Below are 17323 nucleotides of genomic sequence, written 5' to 3' on the forward strand. Positions count from 1 at the left end.
GAGTGACTTCTGTATTCCTTCTCTCACCATTCAGCTATCTTACAGTTTCACTTCAACACCAAATACCCACAGAAAGAGTGGGAGTTACAGTGTCTTTAGCTATTGCAGGTGATAGAAGATGCTACAAAACTAGTGCCTCAGGCATTTTTGTTTTTTTTTCTGGACTGAACCTAATCCTAGTCTTACAAGATTTTTTACAATTAAGTTGGTTTTCCTTCTTGGTGCCAATAAGTACTATTACCCTCAAATATTATAGAAGTAGATAAAAGTAACTGGCTAGCCTTTCCCATCTGCAGTACAAATACTCTCTCCCTTTCCTATAATCAGTAACCAGTAGACTGTTTTTATTTAAAATGTCCTCATATTTGGTTTTGGAGATATAATCCTCCCAACATACATACCTTGTGCATATTTCAGAAAGGTGTAAGTACATCTGAAGATTTCCCATCCACCTAAGAGCCAGTATAAACTAGGTGGCTATCAGCAGTGGTGTTATGCTCTTCCCTGCATTGGAAGAAGTAAGAAATCCTCGGTGGTCACATTGACTTGGTACCTGGTATGGCTGTTCATCTCCAAAGAACACCTGTCTAATGGAGGAAAGTGAGCTTCCTTTCCAGAAAGAAAACAATAATCCCCACTTACTGCCTCTTAGCTTGGTCATCAGAACCATCAGTCATGATAATATGATAGATACAGTCTTATCTTGATTCAGTCTGAGCTGCCCTCATGTCTCACATGAGACATGAGTCTTCATGTCTCACATTGTAGGAGAGTTTCGTAACACTAGGCTATCATAAGAGTAAGAAAGAAGGGGAGAAACAGCTTTAGAGGTGAGCTGCTACATTGCCAAAAATACAGGACTCCTGGGGATGGAAGGAGAGACTGTAAGAGGAAATTTGAATCTAAGCTAGGAGAATGCAGACAATTGTTTATTGGAATAGGAATGAAAATAATGTACAACCAACACAGGCTACAAAAAATTAAAACAACCCGAGGAAAAAAAAAACTACCAAAACCGAAAAACCATAGGTGTCTAACTTTCCTACTGAGTGTCATAACCCCGCACAATGTAGTATTCTCTTAATGGTCTGATGATTCATGCATTTCTGGGCTGCATGCTGACCCAGCTGCATTTGAAAGAATGAAGAGGGGTCTCAGCCAAAATATGCCATAATGATGTGTCATAACTGAGAGTACCTGCAGCTAGAGTTTATCTTCTATTAATTTGTGCTACAAGAAAATAACTTATGTCTCACTGTTCAGATCATTTCTACCTCCTTTTATTCTTATTGCTGCTTTTTCCACTGGTTTCAGGGTACTCTTTGCACATAAGTAATCTGTGGGTGCTAACTGTCATCTGGGAAGGACTTAAATCCCGATCTGCTTTCCTATGCTTGAGGTTGCTGTCACCATCTCCTCCTGACAATCATGTGAGATTAAGTGGCTGCCTACGTTAACCTGAATTGCCATCATATTTCCCAGAACATACGTCTACATGAAGACGTATGTAGACACTCAAAGACACCTGTGTGCCTATGGAGTTACGTGATTCCAAACAGGAAGATTACCATTTGGGAGTTAGGGTTTATTTGGTTTCTTAAATCCTTATTTTGTTAAGGTTTAGGTAAACTTTATCTATGAAGATTTTTTCTTCCTTAAAACTTGGAGAAAAACACTATCGCTTCCATGATAATACTAAGGGGGCAGAGCAGAGCCTGCAGATGAACTGTCCCCTTAACAAAACAGAATCTGCTTCTTAAATGCTTCAGTCTCAAGTAAAATTATTGAAATAAGCTTTTCTGGATCTTTTGTATATAAGACTGTCGTGGAGACTCATGAAATTAAATTAGGCAGATGATAAACTCAAAATAAACTTTATTCTAGACAAACAACTTTATGCTAACCAAACTGTTTAATACTCCAACAACATTAATAAACCACAGGTTCAAGATGTAAAATGGAATTAATACTACACAGCCAACTTAAGAATTCTTAAGTTTTAGAAACAAGAATCCAAAATGATCAATGACTCACGTAGAAAGGTGAGGGCTCTCAACCTGCAGGAGTTACTGTAGGTGGTGTCCCAACCCATGGGGAGCGTCCCCGGAATCAGACCTGCTGCACTGAGGAGGACTGACCCATTTTGCCCTCTGGTGGGGCTCCATTTATACCCTAGTTGAATCTGACCTGTGGTCATATATAGTCATGTTAGTCCTCATTGGCTGAGCGCCTAAATTTCCTTGTCTTTCGACTAAGGTGTGTACATGACAGTGGTCACTGTGCGCCTTCGACAAGTTTTGGTCCTTAACAGTGTGTGTGTTGGGGGTGCACCTGCCACAACGACTACTCGTTGTCTAGAATAAAGTAATGATTTCTTGGTGTGAGTTAGAATCGGTGTTTTTTTCCTAAATAGAAAGCTGGATTTTTTTTTTTTTGAACTTTTGCAATGAATTATGATGACACCCATTCTCAAACGAAGCTTTTTAAATTCAGCCTTGCTGCTGCATTCCTCACATTCAGTATCTTTATTGTTATCCACATACTTACTATTCATAAAACTAAAATATTTTACAATCTGGTTTGTTTTGTTGGATTCTATTTGGTTACGGACTGCTGTTCTAAGCCAACTTTGCAATAGTTTAGTAGTTTAATAGTTGTCATAGCAATCATTCGGGTTTTGCTTACATATTTGCCAGTGCAGTCTGCATAACATTTGACTTCATATTCATCAGTTGCTGTTGTTTTATAAACACTAAGCTGTTGATACCTTACTAAACAAAAATTGTAAATGTCTGTCCTTTCCATTCATACAGTTCTAAATCACATTCAGGCATCAAAATATAAGTTCAGCAAAGATGTAGTTGCATTTATTTTATTCTTCTAGTTAACTCCATTAACATGGAAGGCTTAAAAGACTTTAATCTTTGGAAATCTTCTGCAAAATTGTTCTAAAGCTGTTCTTCAATCCTGCATGCATTAGACATCCCCAGTCTTTTGGCTAACAGCTATAGTGCATGTTTTCTTTTTAAGACAGGCTACAGGAATTTTCAAAAGATGGTAATAAGATTCTGATATTCAGTATGGCTTTACAATGTTCTGAAAGCATCTTTAGCACTTAGAAGCTGATGTCCAATGGCAGACGCCTGTGTCACTGGACACTGTGACACTGGACTCTGGAAATGGGCCTGCATAGACCTAACCACCCACACACACTTCATTTCACATTTATTTCTCACAGAAGAACAAATCTTATTTTGTTTGTATGTCTTGAGCTAGGTTTGATCTGTTGTCAAACTGAGCTGATGCTAGTACCTCACAAAACAGGTTGTGAAATCAAAGCTTCTCATTATAGACCTATCGATTCTCATTTTTGTATTTGTGTTATCACTTTCCACAATGAATATTGTTAAATGACTTCATTGTTACAATTTTTTCCTGGGTAGTTTTGACAACAAATATTATTCTTTTGAGATACACCTTTCTTTTCATGTCATCCTTTTTTATACGCTTCACATTTTGTAATCTAACCGCTTAACCAGTTCACTTTTCACAGTTTAAGGTTATGCTATATATAGGACATGATTTTAAAACCTTACTAATTGTTGCTTAAAGAGATGCTGGTTTGCATTTCCCATGTTCACGTCACTAACTGTGTCAACATTTTTCACCATAAGCATCATTCATTATGAGCAAAAATCTTTCAGGCTCCGTGCTCTGGCTGAGCCAAAACAGTTAAATAGCTGTTAAATAGTTACAACATGAAGAAAGAAAGAAAGAAAAAAAGAAAAAAAACTGTTGAACTATTACTGGAATGTAAGCTGTTATCTCACTAGGGGTAGTTCAGGGATCTCTAACCCGCTCCTGAACTAGATTACGTGGGTATGCGCTGCCTCCCTAGGGTTTTTAATGCTTCAGCTATTACTACGGAGGAAGAAGAGAAAAACAAGAACTGCACCTAACTGGAAAGAAGAGTCTGAGGAAGGAAAATGGAGTACAGAACAGGGACATAAGCACAGGTGGAGACAGATGGACAGAAAAGACCACAGGACCAAGAAATGCAGAGCAGGGGAGAGGAAACTAGGACTGTGCAGTCACAGTAAAGAAGAAAGATGGACTATGGATCCAGTCAGGAAAGGAGATTGATCTGCTGGTCAAGCAGGGAAATGTTTGGAAGTACAGTGTAAAGGAAATTTAATAATCTCAGATCACTTCCACTACAAAGTTAATTGAATCAGTACATATTTTTCTTTTCTTTAATCACTGCTGATACACAAGGTATGGGAACAGGAAGGAGAAACTGGAATGAGATCGTACTTTTTTGATTGATTTGAAACTCCTTAGCATTTCATATCTTGGGAGACCTATCAGTATAGCACGGTAGCAGCTGACAGAGCAGTTTCAAATAGCTTTTGCTGTAGTCATGAGTTATTGCTAATTTTTTAAATCTGATTTTATTTTTCTTATGGTAGATATCTAGAAAATAAAAGTCACTGTGTTCATCATCTGCATGTGTAGGAGTTGGTTTAAGTGACTAAGACTAAGAACATGGTGAAAGAAGGGAGGCTAGAATTCTATGTGTACTGTGCACAGCATTAACCATAAAAATACCTTTTCTCCTCAAAAGCTCTTCTCTTTTTCTCACTTTGTATGTTGAAGTTTCTTCAACAAGTGAAGCATGGGAGCTTTGTAAACAAATTATTTTCCAATAACAAAGTCCCATTTCTTCCCTCAGAATTTTCCCTTGCCTGTGCAGGACAGCTTCCCATGGGTGGAAAAACTGAATGATGAATTTTAATTAATACTCAATTAAATAATTTTTATATCTATGAGTTTTCAAGCCTGCAAGTTTAACTTTCTTTACTATGATTTTTTATTTATAATGATGTAAGAAAAGGGATACTGTTACATTGTTAATAGTACTCAAATGGTGGCTCTCCAGCCTATTTGTTACAGCACTTTCCCTAACATGCCTAAGGAGTGTTGGCTCCCGATCCACTCATTGTGTAGGATATATGCAGTGGCATCCAACATAAAATTGAACAGTTGAGGTGGAATCCCAGATCTGCCAGCTTCAAGCTGACTGCCATAGCAAGAAGTTATAGACTCACACCTGCATTTGCTGTCTTTCAGTCTTTCTTTGGGCCAGAAAAGATTGTCTTTCTACTGAGTACTCAACTGGTGGGTGGGACCAAATCTTATCCCCACATACCCAGCGGCCTAGTGATTAAAGTTGGAGATATGTGTTCATATCTACCCAGGCAGAAAAACAAATTTGAAATTAGCTGTCCCATATCACAAGTGAAGTGCTCTATTACTGAATTATCAGAGAAAAGGAGTAGTATCAGTAGCTCATTCCTTTCTTCCAGCCTTATTTAGAAATATATTAAGTCTCTGATCATATTCTGGTCCCTAATCTCTGCAGAGACAGACAGATATGAATCTCCTATGGATTTAAATGTTCTCTGGAGCTGTGAGTTAGGTAAGGACTATATCCTTAGTTCCCATTTTTCCTTACAGTTATTCTTACTGTTTAACTCGCCGTCATTCTTTTTTTGTTGACCTTTGTATATTCCGTTCTTAAACACCAAGTTCTACCCAAATAAAGGACAAACTACCTAGCTATCTGGACTGCATGGTATGAATTTCACTAAGTAGCTGTGGCATAAATTTCCCTTGTGAATGTATAGCCTAACAGCCTGTCTCCAGGCAGCAATCAGGACCCCACTGAGCTTGGCAAGGTGCAGTCACTGATCCAGAGCATTCACAACATAAGCTCATGACAAGGCAGAACAGATGGAGACAAAGGTAAATAGCAGTGTGGTGGGAAACAGAGTAACAATGAAGTTAGGTCCATCTGTTGTTCCAGTAGGCACAGAAAGTATACTTGTCCTCGGTTGTGTCCCATTGCACCACTTCATCTCTTTTGGTACAGCAGGTGGCTTGGTAGATAAATGGACAGGGCTACGCTTTGACTGAGGGGGGTGTATTTATATGTCAACCCTACCTCCCACACAGACTTTGTTTCCTTCATCCTTCTCTTCCTCTTGGCTCTGAACACCATCTCAGTTCTCTTGGAAAGGTGGATGGGCATGGTGCCCTCAGTGTCTTTGTGGAGCACTAGTTAGGTGCTGAGCGAGGAAATCCATGCATAAAAGGCTCAAAGCTTTTCTTTGAGGCAAAAGCTCTCCTAAAAAAAGAAAAATAAAATGGTCCAGGAATTGTTCTCTGGTTCTGCGACCAAGTGGCATGACATAGCTGGTGTCCAAATGGCTGTCTTCTCTTATGCTCCGAAGTAAGCTGTCAACATCAAAACTGATTACTGGGGATGGTCTCTGGTGCAAACTGTCCTTCAGATATTTCAAAACATTGTGTGTGAATGTGCTTGATGATGCAGGCTGAAATTGAGCTATAGATAATACAATTAAGCTGTATCAGTGATGTCAGGTCAGTGCTTGAGCCCTGCACTTAATTTAGCTTGCATTATATAAAAAACTAAAAAGTATAAAGTATAGAAATAATATGAGCAAATAGTCCTACTTGACACTTTATGAAAGATGCAAAACAAAGGGATAAAATGCAGGCATGTAGGGAAAAGAATTAAATAGTTAGAGGGGTTTTGAAGGTTTATGACAAACTATCACTTTCAACTGTTCTGGTTTGGTGTTTGTTTTTGAGATGAAGTGTCAGTTTTATCCAGGAAGAGGTGACCTTCCTGTTCATAAATCCTGAATGCTGGATCATGGTAAATAAAAGACCAGCTTTCTTAGTAAGGTACTAAATGGAAAACTGTGAAAATCATTCAGGTTAGAGGCAGTTGTCGTTAAATTCCTGTGCTTTTATCACACTGCAATACTGCAAAGGACCATGACTATTTTAGTATTCTACTACATCTCACATCGGCATCATCCTGTATGTCATTTAGACACAGTGTCATAAACTAGAAGCTTGATTCTCTGAAGTGCTCAGTGTAAGATGCCAATCACCTTCAACCCCCCAATCCACTAGGCTGCTTGTAATAACTCTCCCAAAGATACCAGCTCCTTCTCATTTTCTATACCTATAAAATAGTGAAAAATGAAAAAAAAGAAAAAAAAAATCAAACAACCAGACACTTTAGTATTGTGTCTGCAGAAAGGAAAGAGAATTATATATAAAGCACGTATGCATTTGTTTGATTGGGGTTGTCTTCCCAGCCCTGTGGAGACAGGCAGCATCACTTAAGAAAATACACCTGATCCTGCTTACACTGTGTTGGGACTTAACTGCCATTCAAATACATATTTTTTTGTTTGTTAAATTAATTTGACATACGGCTGCTAGCTATAATCACAGGTGAACATGATTTATAAAACTAAAACACTTGTAGTGAAAGGATTGTTTCATTATTATAAAGACTTATGTGACCTCTTATTTTTAAATGTTAATTTTAACAGTCAGTGGAAGAATGACTTGGGTATGTTTACATTTTTGTGCTTACATAAAAATAATTAGGCTGACATTTCATTATCATGGTTATTAGAATAACTGAGAAAATAAAGATTGCAATAAATACCTTGCTATGCTTTAAGAAATAGACTGCATTAATAGAAGTGATAAAGTAGGAGCAAATATTAGTGTGTCATTAGAAAAAATGTCAATGTCATCTGATTTTATATGAGAGCATACCTTTTATCAGAATACTACGTGAATTCACTCAAAATCCAATCTTCTTTTAATGATAAGGCAACATTTTGATCTTCATGTTGCTGAGCAGAATATAAGAGTTCATAGCTAAATACCAAATTCTCATGACTGCTCAGTATTTTAAATAACAAAATACTTGTGCTTACAAATCACAAATTTCATACTAAACTGAATTTTGTTATTGCCCTTCACAGACTGTATATGCAAGTAGTCTTCAGTTTGGGTTTTTTTTTTTTGAAAAAAAGTGTTCTAGTTTATGAACATAAAAGTTACATTTAAGGTATTAGTGGACGTATCACATTTTTCATTGAGTCAATCTATTAAAAACTAACAATTCTTTCAGCTCTAAAGTGAAACTGCACAAGCAAGCTGTCTAATCACATAATTCATAAGCAGGGGAAACCAGTTAATATGAATTTTTGTGTGAAACTGCATAACATGGATGTAAAACCATATTATGTGGTCCATTTCTGGATCATCTATTTACTGATAAAAATACTTACAATATTTTAAGTGTAATTCTGTGTTGCAAAGAATTTTAACTAGAGTCACCCACGGACTCTTTCTCTCCTCAAAAAATTCCACAGCTAATTGTCTAAAACAGAAAGCAATTAAATTAAATCAGCACCTCTGGCAACAAAATAATTCTTAAGGAAGAAAACATGCTCCTTTTCAGACACAAGTGCACTCACCTTGGCAAATGCTATTAGGATTTGGAGATGAGGTCTAGCCTGACACTTATTCCAGTGCTCTAAGACAGGTTCTTGCTTACCTACTGCATATTCATTATTATTATTATTATTATTATTATTATTATTATTATTATTATTATTATTATTGTTGTTGTTGTTGTTGTTGTTGTTGTTGTTGTTACTACTACTAATAATAATGTGAAAAAGAATTCCTGGGAGCCATGGGAAACATGAAATTCTGTCTCTATTAACTATTGGTTATTTTGGTGATGATAACTATGCAGTAAGCCCTTCATTTTCTAAAGGAACTGACATTTGCTAATGCACATAAATAGGCCAGCTGTTCCTTTTTGGGGGGTAAAATATAATATACAGTTAAATCTACCCAAATTGCTATAAAAATCCCAAAAGTAAAGTTGAAAGTCTTTCACTGGGGAACCTGAACTACAAATTCCTAATTAATTAGAAAGAAAATAATTTTCAGTATAAAGTAATGCATTCAAATATTTAAGAATGCTGTTTTATGTTCCCAAATGGCAATAATTTAGGAAGTGAGAAATAAAGACATAAAGACAATCATTTTGCTATTTAATAGGGAATGTGATGGGTAATGAAGCAAGATTACAATTAAATTCTAGCATGCTGTGTCCTACAGGAAAAATCAGCTCTAATGTTTCTAACCTTTATCAACTGGCAGCACTACAGTTCTGATCTCCTAAGTAGTTATCTATTTTGTCTGTACGGCATTGACCAGGATTAATACTGCAAGACACTAATGGAATGAATAATCTAGATAATCTTAAATGTGTTATACTGCATGGTGATCATAGGATTGCAGAAATACTCTACGGATTGCAACTTCACATGGTCAGAAATATTTACAGGCAGCATTTGCCAAATTGCAATGTCTAAAATTAGGAACCTGAAGCCACATTCTGTCATCTCACTCTGCAGTCTGACTTTTTCATGAGAACTGAGGACTTCCGACCCTATTAATGTTAATGAGACCTAAAATCCCAGAAAACCTCTGAAAATCTGGCAGCTTTCTTTTATATGGCTAACTTCAATTATCTAAATTAAAAATTACAGTTGAGAGTTTTTTCAGGTTTTCGTTGTGTGGTGGGGAGGCACAATGAACAACACAGGCCATTGCTGATTACTTGGTGCTAGGTGTTTAGCAAACCAGTTGGCAGCTAATACTGGCAAGCTAATGCAATACATTTTTGAACAGTAGCCTTTTAGGGAGATACCATAGGTGGACATCCAACAACAAGTGGAAGATAGAGCCCGAAGAGGAACTGCTTTCTCAGCCATGGACCTGAAATATCAACTGAGAGGAGCAAGTGTCATATTCTTCTGGGTCCAGTTTATGCTGGTCTAAAGTGGACTGGTGGTGCTCAAGCTCTGGTTTGTGTAGACATTCGTGTTTTGGAGGAAAGGGCTTGCTGTTCACTACTTAACCCATGCTGTTAAGCAAATAAATTTAGATTTTATGCCAGTGAGCAGTGTGGTTCTGTCCCAGTGACCACCATTCCCAGTCTTCCCTCAACAGTTTGCAGACACCTTTCTGCCTACTTGTTTTGTCTGCACCTTGCAAAAAGGAGCCGTTTGGAAAAAAAAAGCTATATAGAGTCATCCTTACAAAATGGTAGAACTGTCTAAACCTTCTTAAAGCCGAGTCATCCCAAATTCATGGAGTGACTGTAAGACGGACGGAAAGTGTGGAAATAGAGCAGATATTTAACCTCCCCATTAATTCCTAACACTTTTCTGAATGGCACTCACACGTTATGTTAATGTAAATATGTCTTTGTGTCATTGGAGAGATGCCTGTGTAAAACAATCAGAAAGGCTTACTGTCTAGAGAGTGGGAACTATACAAAGAAATTTTCTATAAGTTTTTGGTACCAGAGTCATGCAACTGAAGACTCCTTAAAACTTTAAAAAAAAAAAAAATCCTGCTTTTTATCCAAAAGTTGGGAGACTTCCTTCAAATGTTTTAATGTATGTTAAACACTGTAGTACCTTTTTTATTACTTAATAATAATAACTAATACACATTTTAAACTCAATAATTATATTTTATTAAATATGAAATGGAAATTTAATCCAAATACTTGTAATCAATTGCTTCATTATTTCATTCTGAATTATACTGCATAATTATGCCTTTCTAAAATTATTGATCGTCACTTTGTTGTACAGTTTCTCTTCAATGAGTTTAACCAGGTAACAACATTTTTTCAGTGATTTGATCTCAAGCCAGAAATTAACCAATGTTTTGTACGTTTTAACCCCTGTATCATAAGACCAAAGTCACTCAAGAAGAAAAAAAATGAGGAGGTCATCAAGTGCATGTTGTTACCAATGACGAATTGCACTTTATCATGCACTTTATGCTGTTTTCCTCAGAATTTATTCTTGGCTATCATAGGTGAGGAGATTTCAATCACTTCTAGTCCAAATTAATTCCAGGGCATAATATACTTGATTTCTATCTTTTTCTCTCTATCATTAGGCCTTATTATTTCTCTTTTAGTCCTATTTTCTTGTTTCTTCTGGACCCAATCATAAAGTGAAACTCTAAATAATTTTCCCAATGTTTATTGTCGGCCCTTCCAATACTTCTACTGGTATAAATGCTTCTTTTTCTAGTCTAAACCATCATTCACTTGAGAGCTATGCATATGTTTCATTTTCGAAGGATTTCAAACAGAATCATAGAACCATAGAATTGACTAGGTTGGAAGGGACCTTTCAGATCATCTAGTCCAACCGTCAACCTAACACTGACAAAAACCGTCACTAAACCATATCTCTAAGCACTACGTCTACCCGTCTTCAACCACTTCGCTGGGCAGCCTGTTCCGATGTTTTATAACATTTCAGTGTAAAATTTTTTCCTAAAATGTACTCCACTTGAATTTTAGCTTTGAGAGAGTACACAGATCTAACTACTAGGGTACAGTGCAGACCTCCACAATTTTCCCTAGCTTTTCAAAGCACTGAATAGAGCACATGACTGACTGGAATATTTATGTATCACTGTTTTTTCTGAAACTGGCTGAAATCTTACACTGTTGAATCAGAAATCACTTTTGAATAGTATGAATCCTATTTATATCCCATCTATAAGTTTCCCATTGAGTAGTTTCCTGAAAGGTCAAATGTGGCTGAAAGTCTCTTCTGTCAGATTTCCAAGTTGGTCAGTGCTTTGAGGAGAGTCTGTTTGCAACTTTGAAATGGTAAGCTTTAAAAATATGAAAAGGTTTTAGTAAATTTAGAACTATAGTTTCCAAAAAACATGGATTTCATAGACTAAGTAAGAACCAGCAAATACTTGAAAAATAATTTTTTTTTAAAAGCAGAATGAAACAAAACAGAAATATAGGAGGTTTTAGACAAATCTGACCTTGCGGGTCAACTCCTTTCCTTCAGATTTGCTCTCAGTCCAGGAATGCAATGTTTTTTGGGGCCTCAAATAATAGAAAATAGAATTTTCTACCATTACATCTGAGACTCCTTGTTTATTCTTACCCTCTCCCTGCCCATAGTCCTTTGGTTTCATGGAAAGTGTTCTCTCTCCTTCCAGAGATACTGATACATTAGCCCTGATAACACCAGGAGACAGTCATCAGAAAAAAGCAAACAATGAAATTGTGAACTAGGCATAAAGACAGTCATCACCTGTGAGAGCATCACATCTCTCCATAATGTGTCTTCCCATCATTTTTCTGAGTTTGTGAAATATTACAGGTAGGAGATATATAAAAAAAGAAATGTTTGCCTTACCCTGACAAAACACCTAACCTCACAAACTTTAAGGAATACACGAAATACCCAGCAACATAAGTACTGGTTGCACAATCAAAGTTTGAAGACACATCTGCATGGCAACACACGGTCCCCTGCAGAGAGAATGCATAGATGGTTCCAAACAAGCTGGACTTAAGAGATATTATTCTCTCAACATAGCCACCTGGCTGAGGAACGCGATATGTATTAACTTAAGCAGATCAGTGTGCTAAAAACACATTCTTACTAACTTAGCATGGCCATACTATTTTTTGATCTCCACTTCGAAATCTGCATGATACCACTGAGACAAACCTGTTCAACAGACAGTAGCTGAATATGCTAAAAAGGCATTTCACTGTTCCACACAGGTATATTTCAAAAGCACATACTCCAGTTCTTCATGCACTGATAATTTGTAGAGAATTCCAAAGCCTTGAAACAACAGCTTGTCTTCACAGGACTTTTATTAGATACAAACACAGATGATTCAGGTTTACTTAACAGTAGCAGTAGCCTTAATCTCAAATAGTTCAACTGTTTCAATGATTTTTGTTTTATTCTTGCATTATATCTGCATTTTGTATTATAAGCTACAAGGCAGTGGTGTTGTTTTACTTGTTATCTGAGGAAGTACTTGGACCATTTAATGCAATTTCATGTTTTACGTGCATGTGAAATGTTACAAACTGCTAAAAGCTGAAGAAACTAACTGTTTTATTATAGCACAAAAGTATGGCATGGTCTAACAATTATAGGAAAGCATTTTTGTCAACAGAGTCTCCAACATTATATATAAACAACAATGACAAATAGCACTTATCTTATTAATACTTCACTACTAATCCATCAGCTTTAACTAAGTCTCGGATGACCTAAAACTCGGAAGATTTCAGCCAGTACCCTGCCTTAGCTTGCATGCTTCAACAGTTTTATTATGTTAGCTTTCTTTCTATATACATAATGCACAGATAAACTGATCCACTGGGGTGCTGCCTTGTCTTCAGTGTTCAGTAGATTAAATGAAGTCCCAGTCTGAGTAAAATGAAAAAAGAAGCAGCGGTGGTAAACACATATACAACATGAAGAAATAGTATTGTACGTCACAGGGGAGAATGAAATGCAGTTTTAGTATTAGATAATTTCCTCAAAGTTAAATTAGAACCAAGAATCTTATATGAAAGGAATATGTTTTTACCAATACGAAAGTAAATTAAATTTACTTTTTAAGTAAATTGCTACAGGGAGAAAAGAGGATGGAAATGTGATTTTTTAGGAATTCAAATTAAAGTCAATGTTATCAACTGAACAAAAGTGAACAGTATTCTCTGTACAGTTAGTTAAAGGGAAATCTCATCTCACATCTCACCATGTGTGACTGATCAACAAATCCCCACAACAGAAGAAGACTCAGAGGAGATGGTCATGGGCAATGTGCTCATGAAGCTCAGGAGCAAATATAGGGGGTAATCACAACTGTTATAAAGAAAGCTAAACTTATCTCAACAGAAAGGAACCACGGGGTGACTTTTGTTTTATATAAAGGGCTATGTCAGTTGAGTGAATCAACTGGTTTTTTAAATAGCCTATCCTGAGTTAATCAAGAAGTGTAAATGTCTTCCCAAGGCAGACAGACCAGAATGGGGGAAGAGTATAAGTAGCTCAGACCAACTTAGCATATAAAAACTGAGCAACAAACACAATAAACATTGAGGAGAGCAATGGGCTTGGGCTCACTTCAACTGTATATTACATCCAGTTTCATGACGGTGAGCATACAGAGACTTCACCCTGAAGATATGCCTACCTCTTTTGACTGCTTATGGGGGAATTTTGATAAAATATCTTAAAATAAAGGCCCAGCTTTAGACATCTAGAGTATTCAGTTGCCTAAACACAGGCATCTAGTGCTGAGGTGTCCTCCAGCTAACAATCTAAGAAGGTGCAAATGATACCCCAATACTGCAAAAGAGTAGAATAGAGTAGAATAGAATAGAATAGAATAGAATAGAATAGAATAGAATAGAATAGAATAGAATAGAATAGAATAGAATAGAACAGAACAGAACAGAACAGAATAGAATAGAATTTCTGTTGGAAGGGGCCTACAATGATCATCTAGTACAACTGCTGGACCAATTCAGGGCTGACCAAAAGCTAAGACAAATTATTAAGGGCATTGTCCAAATGCCTCTTAAACACTGACAGGCTTGGGACACTAACCACCCCTCTAGGAAGGCTGTTCCAGTGTTTGACCACTCTCTTGGTAAATAAATGTTTTCTAATGTCAAGTCTAAACCTCCCCTGATACGTCTTTGAATCATCCCCATGTGTCTTATCACTAGATACAGGGGAGAAGAGATCAGCACCTCCCTCTGCACTTCCCCTCCTCAGGAAGCTCTAGAGAACAATGAGATTCCCCCTTGGCCTCCTTTTCTCCAAACTAAACAAAGCCAAAGTCCTTAGCTGCTCCTCATAGGACATTCCTTCCAGCCCTTTCACCAGCTTTGTTGCCCTCCTCGAGTACCTTCACATGCTTCTTAAATTGTGGGGCCCAGAACTGCACACAGTATTCGAGGTGAGGCCGCATCAACGCCGAATACAACAGGATAATCACCTCTTTTGACTGGCTGGTTATGCTGTGTTTGATCCATCCCAGGATGCGGTTTGCCCTCTTGTCTGCCAGGGCTCTGCTAACTCATATTGAGCCTGCTGTCAACCAGCACCCCCTGTCTGCTACCTCTGTGTAGATGAATCAGGCGTTCTAGAGTTTTTGAAAGGGACAAGACGTCTAGGCAAATGAATTACCCTCAACTGGGATTCAGATCCAAATTATTGACCTCTTACTTGAAGTACTTAAATACAGGTATCTATACGAACCATGCGGTTAAGCTCTCATTATATTCAGCGGATGACTTGTCATCAGAGTTAATGGAAGAGAGCTATTCAGTTCACCCAGAAATAGATACCTACATTTGATCATCTGAATGGTGAAACAAACATATCCAGAACATTCTTCCCTGCAGATAAGGCTTTACACCACCACAGCTTTACGCTTTTTCCTTAGAGATGTTCTCACTGTAATCCTGTAAGGATTCTGTAAAAGTTTATTCATGTTCTAAACCAATATGCATCTCTTCTGAATATTTTTCGTGCACATTCATAGTGTGTGGAAGATTTAATTATGTATTTGTGTATACATGATATTACAGGAAAATTTTGAGTCACCTGATTTGAAAAATTACATGATTGCATGAAAAAGTAACTTGATGGATAATCAAGATATTTTATTATACTTTGTAGCTTCATTTTTGCAACCTAAGCTGAATCAGGTAGTTTTGCCCACTTAGATTCTCATTCATTTTGCATGGCCTATAGTGACAAAAGCTAATTTTGTAAGTCTAAGGGAATCACAGAATCACAGAATGGTAGGAATTGGAAGGGACCTTCAGAGATCATCTAGTCCAACCCCTCTGCCAAAGCAGGTTCACCTACAGCAGGTTGGACAGGAACACATCCAGGCTGGTTTTGAATATCTCCAGGGAAGGAGATTCCACAACCTCTCTGGGCAGCCTGTTCCAGTGCTCTGCCATCCTCAAAGGAAAGAAGAGGCCTGTTGCCTCTTGTCATGTTGCTGGGCACCACTGAAAAGAGTCTGGCCCCATCCTCTTGAAACCCAGCCTTTAGATATTTATAAGGTTTGATAAGATCCTCTCTGTCTTCTCTTCTCCAGGCTAAACAGACCCAGGTCTCTCAGCCTTTTCTCATAAGAGAGGTGCTCCAGTCCCTTGATCATCTTTGTAGCCCTCCACTGGACTCTCTCCAGTAGTTCCCTGTCCTCCTTGAACTGGGGGGCCCAGAACCGAACACAGTACTACCTATGTAGCCTCACTAGGGTAGAGGGGGAGAATGACCTCCCTCAACCTGCTGGCCATGCTCTTTTTAATGCACCCCAGGAGACCATTGGCCTTCTTTGCTGCAAGGGCACATTGCTGCCTCATGGTCAACTTCTTGTCCACCAGGGTTCCCAAGTATCTCTCTGAAGAGTTATTTTCCAGCAAGTCAGTCCCTAACCTGTACCAGTGTATGGGGTTATTCCTTCCTAGGTGCAGGATTCTACACTTGCCCTTGTTGAATTTCATTAGGAGTCTGCCCAACTCCCTAGCCTGTCCAGGTCTTGCTGAATGGCGGCACAGATGTCTGGTGTGTCAGCCATTCCTCCCAATTTGGTGCCCTCAGGAAACTTGCTGAGGGTACACTCTTCCCTGATCCAGGTCATTGATGAATAAATATGTTGAACAAGACTGGATCCAGTACTGACCCTTGGGGAAAAGAGCTAATTATAGGTCTCCAACTAGACTTTGTGCTACTGATCACAACCCTCTGAGCTATTTAGCCAGTTCTCAATCCACCTCACTGTCTGCTCATCTAATCCACACTTCCTAAACTTAACTATGAGTATTTTTTGGGGGTCAGCATTAAAAGTCTTGCTGAAGTCAAGGTAGACAACATCCTCTGCTCTCCCCTCACTACCCAGCCAGTTGTGCCATTATAGAAGGCTCTCAGATGGTCAAGCATGATTTCGCCTTGCTGAATCCATGTTGACCATTCCCAATAACCTTCTTTTTCTCCACATCCTTAGAGATGACATTCAGGATAAGCTGTTACATCACCTTTCCAGCCTGTAGTTTCCTGGGTCCTCCTTCTTGCCCTTTTTGAAGACTGGAGTGACATTGGCTTTCCTCCAGTCCTCAGGCATCTCACCTGTTCTCCATGACCTTTCAAAGCTGATGGAGAGTGGCTTTGCAATAACATCCGCCATCTCCCTCAGCACTCATGTGTGCATCCTATTAGGGCCTGTGGATACAAGAGTCGAGTTTGCCTAAATGATCTCTAACCTGATCATCCTTGACTAAGGGAATGTCTTCCTTTCTCCAGACTTTCTCTCTTAACTCTAGGGTCTGGGACTCCTGAAGGCCGGCCTTAGCAGTAAAGACTGAAACAAAGAAGGCATACTTTATAATTTTTACAACACTAAATGTACAGAAAGGAGCTGAAAATCTTGAATAATGTAAGAAAATTAATCTATTAATTGCATTATTACAATCTAGAACTGAAGTGTCAAGATCTTGTAGTCAAATATTATGCATGAT

Source organism: Chroicocephalus ridibundus, chromosome 1, assembly GCF_963924245.1.
Source record: "Chroicocephalus ridibundus chromosome 1, bChrRid1.1, whole genome shotgun sequence".
Classification (NCBI taxonomy): domain Eukaryota; kingdom Metazoa; phylum Chordata; class Aves; order Charadriiformes; family Laridae; genus Chroicocephalus; species Chroicocephalus ridibundus.